Below are 13,467 nucleotides of genomic sequence, written 5' to 3'. Positions count from 1 at the left end.
TTATCATAACTTTTTACCCAATTATCCAATTTAGATGATGTCAAAGTAAGGTTACATTGTTTTTTAATTTTCTATGTCCAGCAATACATATTATAACTGTTGGATTGCTATTTTAGGATATAGTGGCGCTTACGTAAAAATGACTTCAGTTTACAGTAAAGCAAATTTACTTAACCGCCATCTGGTTAAAATATTATTTGGAAGCAAAATTACTTACAGCTCTTACGACAATGCATACGAGAACGACAATATTTCTTTAAATATAATAATACTGTAATGTTAGCGGAGTAAAAGTTACTGTAACGACTTTTACACATCTGCTCTCATTATGTAAAAATTGCCTACAAAGTGATCGATTGATTATGTCAGTTCACCAAAAATTCTTTAAAGTAAGTTTTTGTAATATCTTACATGGGTAAAAAGACGTAAGAGACAAATAATTATTCTTAATACCTCCTTAAACTACTTATTACTTCAATTGATTTATAAAAATGGCTATTAAAATACTGAAGTGCCAGAAATAAAGTTTCATAAAATATAAATAATAGCGTACAACCCGTTATCTGTTTGTAAAAGTTTCTTTTTAACACTTTCAAAGACAGAACGTATACGGACGTTCCGATTCCAAGGTGCCATACTACCTATTATGAACCACCAATGACCCATGGTCTCTGTCCGTGAAAGGGTTAAACGGTTTTATTTAGCTAAACCCGTACGGTATATTTGTATCAAAATTAGATATTGCAATTTAAGTACCTTCCTGTTGTCAGATTGATCTGAAATTTGGTACGCACCTTTAATTCCGATGTCAATACAATATAATAAAATCAATAACATTATAAATCTAAGATGGCAGCCGGTACATAATGGGGGATTACATATTTTTCCACAACCCCCTCAATATGGGTATCAAAGATAGGACTACACTAGTAGAATACTGTCATTATGTCAAAATTTCAAATCCAAGATGGACGATATTACAAAATGACTGAAAGAAGGATGTTGCCCTTAATTTTGTCATTGTCATCCACCGTCCATAATATGCAGGGCAGCACAGTGGATCGCTGGGTGGGGTCGCTCCGCGAAGCCTGTGAAATCCCCAGGAGGCTTCTGAGCTTCTGGAAGGAGATAGGTTGGCTTACGTAGTCAACAATTACACGCATAATGGGCCACCTTAGAGTCTAAATGCGGAAAACAGAGCCCACTAACATAACATAACATATGCAGGGCAGCACAGTCGACCATGCAGTAGTATATTTGGGCTCAAAATTGTTTGAATTAGGACAAGCATACGTGGCTCTAAGTCGAGTCAAGTCTCTGGAAGGGTCAAGTCTTTTTAATTCCTCAATAATTCCCCTTATTGTTTTTAAGAGTATTTACCACGAAGTTTAATACACTTTTCCATTCGCTCGAACCAGGTATTATTTAACATTTATTCCACTCCAAAGTAGAAGTGTTCAAAATGGCTGACTTGAAAGCGTTGGCCGCTTCTTCACCGCACTGGAACCTTTGACCACGAAGAGTTTCTTTTTTAATTTTAGGAAATGTAAAGAAATCATTGGAGCTTAGGTCAGGACTGTATGGAGGATGGTCAAGAATTTCTACGTTTTCCTGCTTCAAATAATCGTTTGACGAGCGGTGTGTGAGCTTGCGTTGTCATGGTGCAGCATCCTGCACTCCTGCGCATCATCATGCGTCGCTTTGGGTTACATTTTCGAAGTTCGGCGATGACTTGTGGTAAACAAATTGTGGTATACCAATCTGCATTAACCGTCCTACGATCTTCAAGTGCAATTGTCGCAACATGACCGATTTTCTCCACGAAGGTAGCCACCATCTTCTTTGAAGTGCTTCGAGAGCGAACAACTTTAGTCGGCTTTGACTCGTTTTGGAAGACCCAAACTGTGGATTGTTGTTTGGAATCAGGATAATAGCATAAATTCAAGATTCGTCACCACTGATGATGTCGTACACGTGATTTGACTCTCCTCGGTTGAACCTCTGAAGAGTTTTCTTACACCATCTGACGCGGGCTACCTTATGATCGTCAGAAAATGCGGGATGCAACGGCAAACTAGTTTTCTCACACCAAGTGCCTCATTCAATATCGTTTAAATGGTTGTCCCTGAAATGCCTAATAACGCCTCTATTCTCGGTATGTCACATGACGATTTTTGAGGATTAGTTGTCTCACAGCAACGATATTATCTTCAGTGAAGGCGGATATCCACGCTCGAATTCTAAATACCAGCGTTCGATGGCTCGCAGACATGGCACTTCATCGTGGAATAGAGATTTTAACTGTTTGAAACACTGAAGTCGCAGTAGGCCTCTTCGAAAGTTATAGAAAATTTTTCTTTGTAAGATTCATTTTCGGACATGATCTGACAGATTCAAACCAACGCTGTGACTAAACAATTGCATTAATCCTAATGCTTTCAATTGTTTTGATATTCGAAATTCCAACAAATTTGAATTTAGAGTTCTTAATTCAAAATTGGCGCTAAATATGCAAACGACAGAACTTAAAAAGTATAACAAAGTCGCTTTTTCTGTCCCTATATCCCTATGTACGCTTAAATCTTTAAAATTGCACAACGGATTTTGATGCAATTTTCTTTAGTAGATAGAGTGATTCAAGAGGAAAGTTTATAGGTATGTATAATAACATCCAATAAATAGTGTAGAAATACTGTTATTTTTGAGGATTTTAATGTGATGTCGTAAATAATTTCATTTTTCCTCAGCATTGCATCCGAGCGAAGCCGGGTCGCTAATAAATTATAAAATCAATTCTAAAATAGTTTTACTTTTAGATCTATTGTTAAAAAATAACTTCCTGGGAAACTTACTGCTAGCCCACAAACTTGCTTAATAACAGCATAAAAATGCGAAGGCAAATTTACGTACACGCCTTACTTATTCTAAATACTGTAAGTCAAAATTACTTATTCGCCATTCACTGCATAAACATGCTAGCACATTTTTTTCTTATACGCCTTACTTATTTTAAAAGCTGTAAATAAAAATGACTTATACATAGTCTATTTTTTATTTTCAGTAGTCCAAAATTACTAATAAAATGATACTTTTCAAACTATAGAATGCCAAATTTACTTAAAGTTAATATGTAGTTATTATATAGGACCACAATATTACTTATACACCAGTCACAAAAAAAAACACCAAAATCTTGTCGTTTAAGAAACTGGAATTGAAAAAAGTCAACTATTTTCAAATTTACGTAAGCGCCAAAAAAGTGCTCGTATCGCAATGCTACCCAGACAGATCGACGCAGAATGAAACGCTGATTCCGAATATATAAAAAACCCAAAATACCTATTTTGGCGCTTACGTAATTTTGCCTTTCCAGTGACGATATTATTATCTTGAGGCAATTATATCAAAATCGGCTTTATGAAGTATGACTTCGTAAAATATTTCTTTACTTATTACAAAATATTGATGCTACTTGTAGAGGTAGTCCATTTCGATAGGTTATAACATAAACCTTATTTAAAAACTGATCAATTTCTTTCGTAATTCCCATAATATCGTTTATGTAGATAATTATATTTACCAAAACATTAATTTTCTCCGTTCTCCTGTACGTAAACAAACGCTACTAAGTAATCTAATTTAAATAACGATAATAAATTATTCCACCCCGAAAATCTGTGAAAAATGAAATAGCATTTTACTTGTAATTTTTTGTAGCTGTAAGTGGATTACAATGGTAATTTTATTGATGCAGAGGCCACCCTGGAGGATAGAGGACGGAGCATTAGTATGCCGATGGCAGGGACAAGATAAAGTTGTTGGTAGAGCATTTAATTTATGCTACTTTTCGGGAAACGAACGCGTCTTTGAATTTTTATAGTTTACGTTTTACAATATTATAATAATTTGTATATTATATTGTTACTTCACGGCTGTATAGTAGTACCTATTACTTACTTAGTTTTTAGAAATGTTAAAAAATATTAAATACTTAAAGTGTACCTATATTTAATGAAAAATTTAATTTGACATTTAGTCGCAATACTGAAGGTTGTATGGGTGATGAAAATCAATATTAATTGGATATGGCATAAAATAATCACACACAGAGACTGTCGAAAAGTCTTTGCCACCAAAACTTGCCCCTTTTTTATAATACGTAGGTATATAAATGTATTTTTTTGTAGTCATACAGCGCCTCCTAGCGTTGATAAGGCGAAACTATTACTCGATCTTGCTTCTTGCTCGACGCAGCGACTATGTGCATTTGTGGGAAGAAGACAGGTATAGAATGCAACGTAAACATACCCACCTGAAAAACATGCTGACATTGTTAGAATAAAACACTATTACAAAAAATATAAAATTTCGCCTACGAATAGATTTATTCAATTTAGTATTCAAAGTATTCTATATCCATATTTAAATACGATTCATTAAAATATTTTAAAAGTTAACATGGCCCCTAACTTTCTAAAGTCAAAGTGCTTTTGTTTGAAGCTAAGTCAATATTTTCTGACAAGTCCTCTAAAATTGAAGGCTAATGCTAAGTAAGTAAAAGTGGTTATGTTTTAAATGCCATAATAGACAGAGGCCTTAAGTATTAATTTAAATAACATTTAATGGCTCGGTGAGATGTGAGTACTTAGTTCATCTTGCGATAGATATAGGTACCTCTGTCTACCCCAATTAGGATAGAGTCGTGAGCTTATGTTATGTTGCTTATTAGCACCCATGAAAACATACCCTACTTATATATTTATTTAAGGGGCAACACATACGTTTATACAATAGAATAACTTTTGAACAGTTTTAAGATAGTAATTAAACAGAAAATTAGTAAAAAAGTGAATATCAGGTTAGTGATTAGTTAGAAGATATGAACGCATAGGATTAACTGTCTGGGAACTGATACTAATATGTATAACAATATATTTTGTTATCTTTAGAGAACGTCGAGAGCGCCTGTGTTTCTAGGTTCTGAGACGCTGCTGTAGATTTAGGCGAATGAGACCTTCGTTATGTTAAAAAAATATGATTCAAAGAATAAAGATAATGTTTTGTTTTACATTTGAATTTCATTGCAAATATTTTTATTACGACATAAATATGATTAAAATTGAGGAGCTCGGTGGCGCAGCGGTTAACGCGCTCGGTCTGTGATTGTTGAAGTTAAGCAACTTTCGCAAAGGCCGGTCATAGGATGGGTGACCACATTAAAAGTTTTCATCTCGAACTCCTCCGTGCTTCGGAAGGCACGTTAAGCCGTTGGTAACGGCTGCATTAGCAGTCGTTAATAACCACCAATCCGCACTGGGCCTGCGTGGTGGTTTAAGGCCCGATCTCCCTATTCATCTATAGGGAAGGCCCGTACCCCAGCAGTGGAGACGTTAATGGGCTGGTGATGATGATGATGATGATTTAAATTAAAATTTCCATTGATAGTTTATTATAATACCTAAACGCTATATACCTCCATAGAGTTACGTACAAACTATTCTATAACCGTAAAACGTATCCGCATGCATTCTGCATTACGCACGTCATTAGGGGATTGCCACTCGTAAACCACCCTAATGGGTTTTATCTACCACTAGCTTTCCGTTCACGACTTCATCTGTGTGGACTTCAGATGTAGAGGCCACACAATCTTCACTCAGTTGTCTTTTTAACGTAACTTGTTGTAGATTTGTCGCATATTATTATGGCATTAACAATTTGCACGGAATGGAAGAAAGCGGCTGGAGAGGCCTTTTTTTTGACGTGACTTATTGTAGATTTTCCGCAGATGGCATTAACTACTTGGCCGGACAAATGGGGAGCGCTGAAGGCTCTCACCCGGTACAACATTTACTGGAGAGGGCCCTAACGCTTATTTTGTATGAGAACCGCTGTCGGCGGTTCAACCCCGCTCTCTTTTACTACTACTCCTGCAAACAGATAACTAACACAGCTCTACTGCTTCTTAAATTCCAAAGCCACTTTACCGGCAATGTAGATTTTATGGGACAGGCTGCGATTTTAACATTACTTTTCATAAGATACATACAGAAGTATTTTATTGATAAATAACAGATCATACTAAGGTTTTTAGCTTTCCTTTGATAAGAAGGGATCTCCTTGCATGAGTCGATATTCAGCTTATTTCCCTGCAGGTTTTAATACACAAGAAGATCTTTTAATATACTATAGCGCGTGTGTCGTAAAGCGTACGAGTGGAGTGCAAAGTTGAAGTATGAACTTTGCTCATACTTGTATGGTGTGCGTTTCGCGCTCATTTGGCCCTTACAACTTCTTTCTTCTATTCCGTGACAATTTGGCAGGACAAACAACACTCACGTCGACATCGGCAGTGCTCTTGTGTCTCTCTACGTCTGTCCCTGAAAAGTAACTAGGTAAATCACCACATGGTTGATCTTTCACTAGTTTCTAAACAATTTTCATCCAAATTTTAAATTTTCTAAATTCATACAGCAATTTAGACATGCAAGCGCAAAAATAGTTTCACGTTTATATTATTAGTGTGACTATAAAATGTATTTGCACTTCTTGTGGATATTGTCTGGACGCTCCCGACATGGAGTTTAAATAATTATCCACTTTGTAAAGTGCGATACATTTACTCCATAGAAGTTTGGAGTTTAGGTTTTGCAATTAAGAGTCCTGCAACAAGCGATGGTGTAGCGTAGTATACTTAGCTAAGTATTTATATAATGTATGGTGTACTTATTTGTGTATTTCACTTTTTAGAAACGTTTTTAGGAACTTATTCCTGCGGACACCTCCTAATTTTATTTTAAGTTATACCCATCATATAATTTTAAAATGAATGAATAACCCGTGCGAATAAAATAGACATCTCCCTGGTATGCAATCCGTTTGACATGCTGTCTACTAAATTCTGTCGGGTTATTGGCCGATGTAAATTTTTTAAACGGTTGTTTTAGATTTCTGCTTAATATTGACGTGTATCCCATAAATTTTATGCCTATCGATTACCCGTCCCTTTCTTTTTCAACGGATGAGAAAATGACAGGTATAACTTAAAATAAAATAAGATGGCGTCTGCAGGAATTAGCACCAGTGTCTAAGTGCATGTTAAGTGCCTACTATTTCTTTATTTTAACGAGTTGTAATTTTATAACCCTGAAGAACAATGCGATTGTGGTGACTGTTTATCTACTGTATACTGCTGATAAACAATTTCATACCCTATCAAATAGTTTTCAGCAAGTGATAGAATAAAGATTGAATGTAATATTTATGTGTTATCTGAAGTTGTGCGTAGGTTTCATTATACTAACTTGCAGAGGAAGTGGAAATCACATGCGTAATATGCTAACGTAATCTAATCATATAATAAATAATTAGGTATACTTACTACCTACATACAGTGTGGTACCTCTCTGCCTCGCAGCAATTCGTATCGGGCGCTAAGCTAGATTATCTCACCCCCTCTGTGTTAAGGAGTATCAAAGACAACTAGAAAAGGAACGTCAAAAAATGTAAGAATCAGTAAGTATGTGACTGAAGATATACCTAATATAGGTATATTTAGCTCCTTTAAACGCGACTGTTTTCATTTATGATATGAGTTCTTCGCAAGATGTGACGTAGGTAACATATTCGGTTCACGACCGTTTTAGTGCACCCGGTCCGTAATAACCGCTTCTCCATGCATGTTATGGTATATACAGAGAAAGTTTCAGTGTATCACGCTGTAGAAGTGATTAGACTACACTGTCAATGTAGACTGTATGTAGAGTGTTCGGGATCAGGATCTTCAGTTCAAATTAAAGACTCGATCGAATTCCAAGCGTATTCGGCACAATTGCCCACCTTAGGTACTATTTTTGGGTTCACAACTAGTTAGGTATTGCGTGCTATTTACATTTCTTATCATATTCTAACAGTAGTGACGTCTCGCTAATGGCACTTCCTCGTTCCGTCCTTTTCTAGCGGCGCGGTCCCGCTCTAGCACGGCGTCCGCGACAGTCAACTTATAGTGGTCTCCGTGATAGCTCTGTTTGGAGATCGCGTGACTTCCATAGCAGTGTCACTGGTTCGAATCCAGGTTCGTTCTCCAAACCATTGAATTCGATTTTATGAGGCTCGTGTTAGGATTATAGATAAGTAAATTAGGAATTCCTTGTTCTGCCTACCTCACATGAAATAGGCGTGATCTATATAATTATAATATATGAATCAGAATCAAAATCATTTATTCAACGTAATTATCATGGATAAAACTTGTTGAAGGTCAATGTAACATTTTTGAATTTACGTGATTTCGCAAGGTGTTATGGCTGAGGAGAAGAAATGACAAGAAACTGCAACAGCAACACATCTTTTAAATCAATGAGGGTACATTACAAGTTATTTAATAACTAGAGGAACACATTCAATAAGTACCAGACATTTTTATCATTTAGGTAATCATTAATCTTATAATAGGCTTTTTTACATAAAGTAAGCTTCACGTGAGCTTTAAATTTGTTCTCTGACAAATTTAAAATATTATCTGGTATTTTATTGTAAAAACGTATACATAACCCCAAAAAAGATGAATTTAATTTACTTAATCTAGAATTTTGAACAACAATTTTATTTTTATTCCTTGTAAGTATTGTAAGTATGCCTTTCACAGTTTCTCGGAAGGAGAGATACATTTTTACGCACATACATAATGTTTTCATAAATATATTGACTTGCGACCGTCAGTATATTTATTTCTTTAAACAGCTCCCTTAAAGAGTCCCGACAACGCAGATTATAAATAGCGCGAACTGCCCTTTTTTGAATAATGAAAATAGTTTCTACATCAGCGGCTCGACCCCTCGACTATGGATTTTCTATGTATCACTTGAACGGGATATTAAAATCAGTTCGTCATATTTATTCTATAGGTAACACTAATTTTACATTTTGACAGTTGATATTGAACACGATATTAAAACAAGCTCTGCGCCCTGCGGGGTGCGTGAAATTGAGAACAAAATACAAACGCGTTCATCATAAATTTAAATCACACAATCGTTCCCCATTTATCGTGTTTAGATATCGAGTTCGTTATAATTGGATCGCCGCATTTAATTAACAATAACACAACAAATCATCCTATCCCCATACAACCGAGGCTGATCCGCTGATCTGCGGTTATAAACACGGGAATGAGACGGTCCCCCTGCAGCCTGCATTCTGTCCCTTCGGTGCCATAACGAGTACCGTCGTGAAATAAATCTTGCCACCCCAACGCGCTACAGCCTTTCAGGACGCGGATAAAAGCTCTTTATTTTTCCTCGTTGAGGCCCCTTCAGCTACGTTTGATTGGTCCGATTTTATTACTCAATGACTATTAAATAAACGGTGCATAAAAAAATAACCAGCGACAATACGCGGCTACACAATTAAACAACGATTTCGATTCTTACCCCTCCATACTTTATCCGAGCGTATTTTGAAGCGCCGAATTGAACAACGCATTTTTGCATAAAAAGTAACTTGGATTCAATCAAACCGGTCGTGTCACGTACGCTCATTCGGCACAGACAAATAAATTAAAAGCCAATAGAGAGCGCGTCGGGCGGGGAGTGTATTTCGAAAAATTGGAATGGCTACGCAAAAGGTTCCCAAAATTTATGCTACAGTTTCACTCCCTTACATAGACCATTAAAACTGTCCGTCCATCCGTTTGCAGATTTAAACCAAACGGTCTGCCGTCACGAATCTAAAAAACATTTATCACTCTCGATTTTCCGCCCACGCATCGCGGTGGGTAAGGAGCGTGTTACCAGTATATTTTTCACGGATCCTGTTAAGTAAACCTAGGATGGGGAACTTTATGGCCTCTGTGGTGATTGCAGTCACGTAAATAGGAAATATGAGCGGTGTGCTGTCGAAAAGCCGTTTTGCTTAACAGAACAGACGTTTTTATGGGACAACGAGAATTGACTACTCTTGCTCAACAAATTGGCGATATTTCTCAGGTAGCGCGTAATTCTACTGCGTAATGAACTTCATACCACTAGAAAAGATAAATTAAATGACTTATTTCATGATAGTACAGAACCAAATTCAATATAGAATTAACATTTTGAAAATAGTTCTGCTAGTTAAGACTATAATTTAATAGTGTGACTTGCCGATGTCGTGTCTCGTTTTTTAGACTTCAAGGACCTAAATTCAGATAGAATTAACGTCTAGACTAATTAGATTTAGCTCCAACATTCGTCATAGATATGATATGAATATTTCTATCGTTACTCGTGTATAAATTTTGCTTAGTACTTGCCCTTGCTTAGTTACTCTCAGAAGGTTCGTCATTGGCACGTGGAAAGATGTGTTGACATTCTGTTAATTCGAAATTAATTATCATGGATCTTAGAACTTAGAAAGTAACATGATTAGTTTGAAATATCTCCTGTCACTTTCGTTCAATGTTCATTCTTCAGTAAACATTTTATAATCAGGCCTAATCGTCTGCACGCATCGAATTAAAACCTCCCTTTTTACCATTGGGCAGTTCTAATAAACATTTATATCCTCATTTATATTTGAAGGTCTAATTAGGAAATAAATGTCCTACACGTTTACTCCATTACAGGGTAACCCGTGCTATTTTACTTTTGAGCCGGGCATGGCAATTTGAGTGCTTTGACATTAATTTATCTCCATTACAGATCTGCCGCCAGTTGGGATGGTTCCCTTGTGAGTACTACCCTAACGGCTACCAATGTAATGAGAATGCGGGAGGTGTGTGGACACCTTTATAGGACAACTTTCCTACTACGGGTCATTTATTTGTGTATATTTCAATTTGACGTGTAGATACGTAGGTAGATATTGGCAGGTACATTTTGGTATTACATTCGTATTTGGTATTATCTAAGTGTGCGGGGTTGACGCACTTTCATATAACTATTTAGGTTTCTAATAATAATCTCTAAAACAACTACCTACAGGTGTACTTTTAAACTATATTGTATAATCAAAACGAAATGAAACTATATTGTATAATAATTCAACTGGTACGACTACTCGGTAAAATTACTGGGAATAGGGGGTTTAAGGCACATTATCGTTACGAATTATAATGGTGGTAATTCCTTTAGACACTATCTAATTTTATTTTAAGTTATACCTGTCATTTTCTTACAGAAAAGGAAAGAGATAGATAGATAGATCATAGACAGCCTTTAATTAAAAAAAAGATTGAATAAATGAATAACCCAGGCGACTCAAATAGGTATCTCGCTGGTATCCAAACTATTTGACGTGTCTTAATTTTGTAGGTTCATTATAAAATTTTCAGAAGATTGTTATAGATTTGTACCTAAAATTTACGTATGTTCCATAAATTTTATGCCTGTTGATTACCCGTCTTATTCATATGCGACAGATATGAAAATGACAGGTATAACTTAAAATAAAATTTGATGGTGTCTACAGGAAATAGCACCAGTGTGTATCAGTAAAGCTACACTAACTGTGAAATATCAGATTTGTAATTCGTTTATAAATGTCAATGTCATAGTTTCTCGACTTTCGACTGCCTTAGTGCAGTGTTAATCATAGAGAATACTTACGGAGGTGTTTCGAAGGATTATTTTTTACCGATGCTTGTCGACCTTTGACACAGCTACACGACAGAAGAAGAAAGTGTTGATGCACTCTGATGTGAAGATGCACACTAAAGCGTATGAATTGCATCGCTATTTCTTGGTGTCGATGTAGTTAACTCGGACACAGATTGGCATTGTAAAAAACCTTTCGGTATTTTGACGATTATTGTCAACAAAACAGCAAATAGGGACTTCACCTCAATTATTCATCTCCAAGTTGAACTCCGGTCTTAATTAATCACTCGTCATCAATCATTACGAATCGAATTCACGATAGGTAATTGGCCATGTATGATTGAGAGTGAAATTTTCCCGTTCACAATAATGATTTCCGAATGACATCCATTGGCCGCTCCATCCCAACTGAATGCAACTTTATCATAATCAACTTGTTGCCTTCAACCGAAATTCGATAACTGAATTTCATTTATTGTATCTCATTTTAGTCGAAAACGAGTAATTGTACAATTAATGACTGTACTTTACTCTCCATGCGGACAATAACCAGCTAAATGTGTGTTGTAGACAATAATACTAATGGACGGTAATAAAATACATTATTTAGTTTTTATGTTGTTTATTTGTCGTTTGTTTTAATGCATTATATATTTAAATAAGTTCCATAACAAAAGTTTTTAAAGTAGTAAGATGTATAAATAGCCTTACTCTATCATTATGACTGTATGTATCGACTGAATTGGTTATGTATTTCGGTTATGAAATTCATATAATAAGTTGTATCGTTATAAAAATTATGTATACTGCAAGGATATTTCAGCTAGAACATTTTAAAAGGGAGGGTCTAAACTTTCGGCTTGAGAAAGAGTTAAGAGATAAGGAAAACGGCAAATATAAATCCGACAAAACAATATCCGACAGGAAATTGATATTCCTTCCTGACCTGACAACCGCAATATTACTGAAAATAATTCGGATTAGAATTTTGGTTCATTTTAGTTTCTGTCAAACACCAAAGTTTTCGACCCTCCCTACGCATAATATTCACTAAGTATAAAAATATTAATTTCAAAATATCTATTTAAAACAAAGTACCCTAAATTAAGTCTCATGAAATTAATTTACAAAAATAGCCAATAAAATGTATTATATTATATAAAGCTACAAACCCATGTACCTATTGACTGACTGACTGACATAGTTGTTTTCCCAGAAGGAGTGTCGGGGGGTGAAAATGATGTATGGGGGGTGTGACCGGGACCTTCCGGTGAGTATGGGAAAACTTCCAGATCCTGGAAAACTGCTCCGCATCAGGGAGACACCCTACAGTCTGGCGCAACTATTATACCTGGATCAATTCTTTTTTCACGAAACCTACTTAAATCTTGGTCAAATTTTATCGCCGGTGAAAAAAAAACAAAATGGCGGAAAAACAAGATGGCCGCCATACAAAATTTTGTTTTTCCAGAAAATGTCTCGGGGACAAAAACAATGTATGGGGACGTAATCGGAAGGTCATGTTGAGTATGCAAATGCTTCTTGATCTTCAGAAACTGCTCCGCATCAGGGAGACACCCTACGGCCTGGCAAAACTATCACATCTGGATCAATTTTTTTTTCACAAAATCTATTTAAATCTTGGTCAAATTCTATTGTGGGAGAAAAAAATCCAAAATGGTGGAAAAACAAGATGGCCGCCATACAAAATTTTGTTTTTTTTTTCAGAAAATGTCTCGGTGGTAAAAATTATGTATATAGGTGTGATTTTAACGTCATGTCGAGTATAGAAGTATGTCTGGGTTTTCGATAGCTGCTCCGCATCAGGGAGACACCCTACGGCCTGGCGAAACTACAGCACCTGGAACTTTTTTATTTTCACGAAACCTAT

At 36.0% G+C, this 13,467-nt stretch overlaps 1 protein-coding gene across 1 annotated transcript in view; it reads left to right on the top strand.

Moving 5' to 3' along the window:
• LOC126377409 (uncharacterized) overlaps positions 1-13,467 on the top strand; it is a 347,616-nt gene that overhangs the window by 210,472 nt on the left and 123,677 nt on the right. The window lies entirely within an intron of this gene.

This window comes from Pectinophora gossypiella, chromosome 2 (assembly GCF_024362695.1).
Source record: "Pectinophora gossypiella chromosome 2, ilPecGoss1.1, whole genome shotgun sequence".
Lineage (NCBI taxonomy): Eukaryota > Metazoa > Arthropoda > Insecta > Lepidoptera > Gelechiidae > Pectinophora > Pectinophora gossypiella.
The sequence above is the reverse complement of the archived record's forward strand: the minus strand, read 5'-3'. Positions and strand labels throughout refer to the sequence as shown.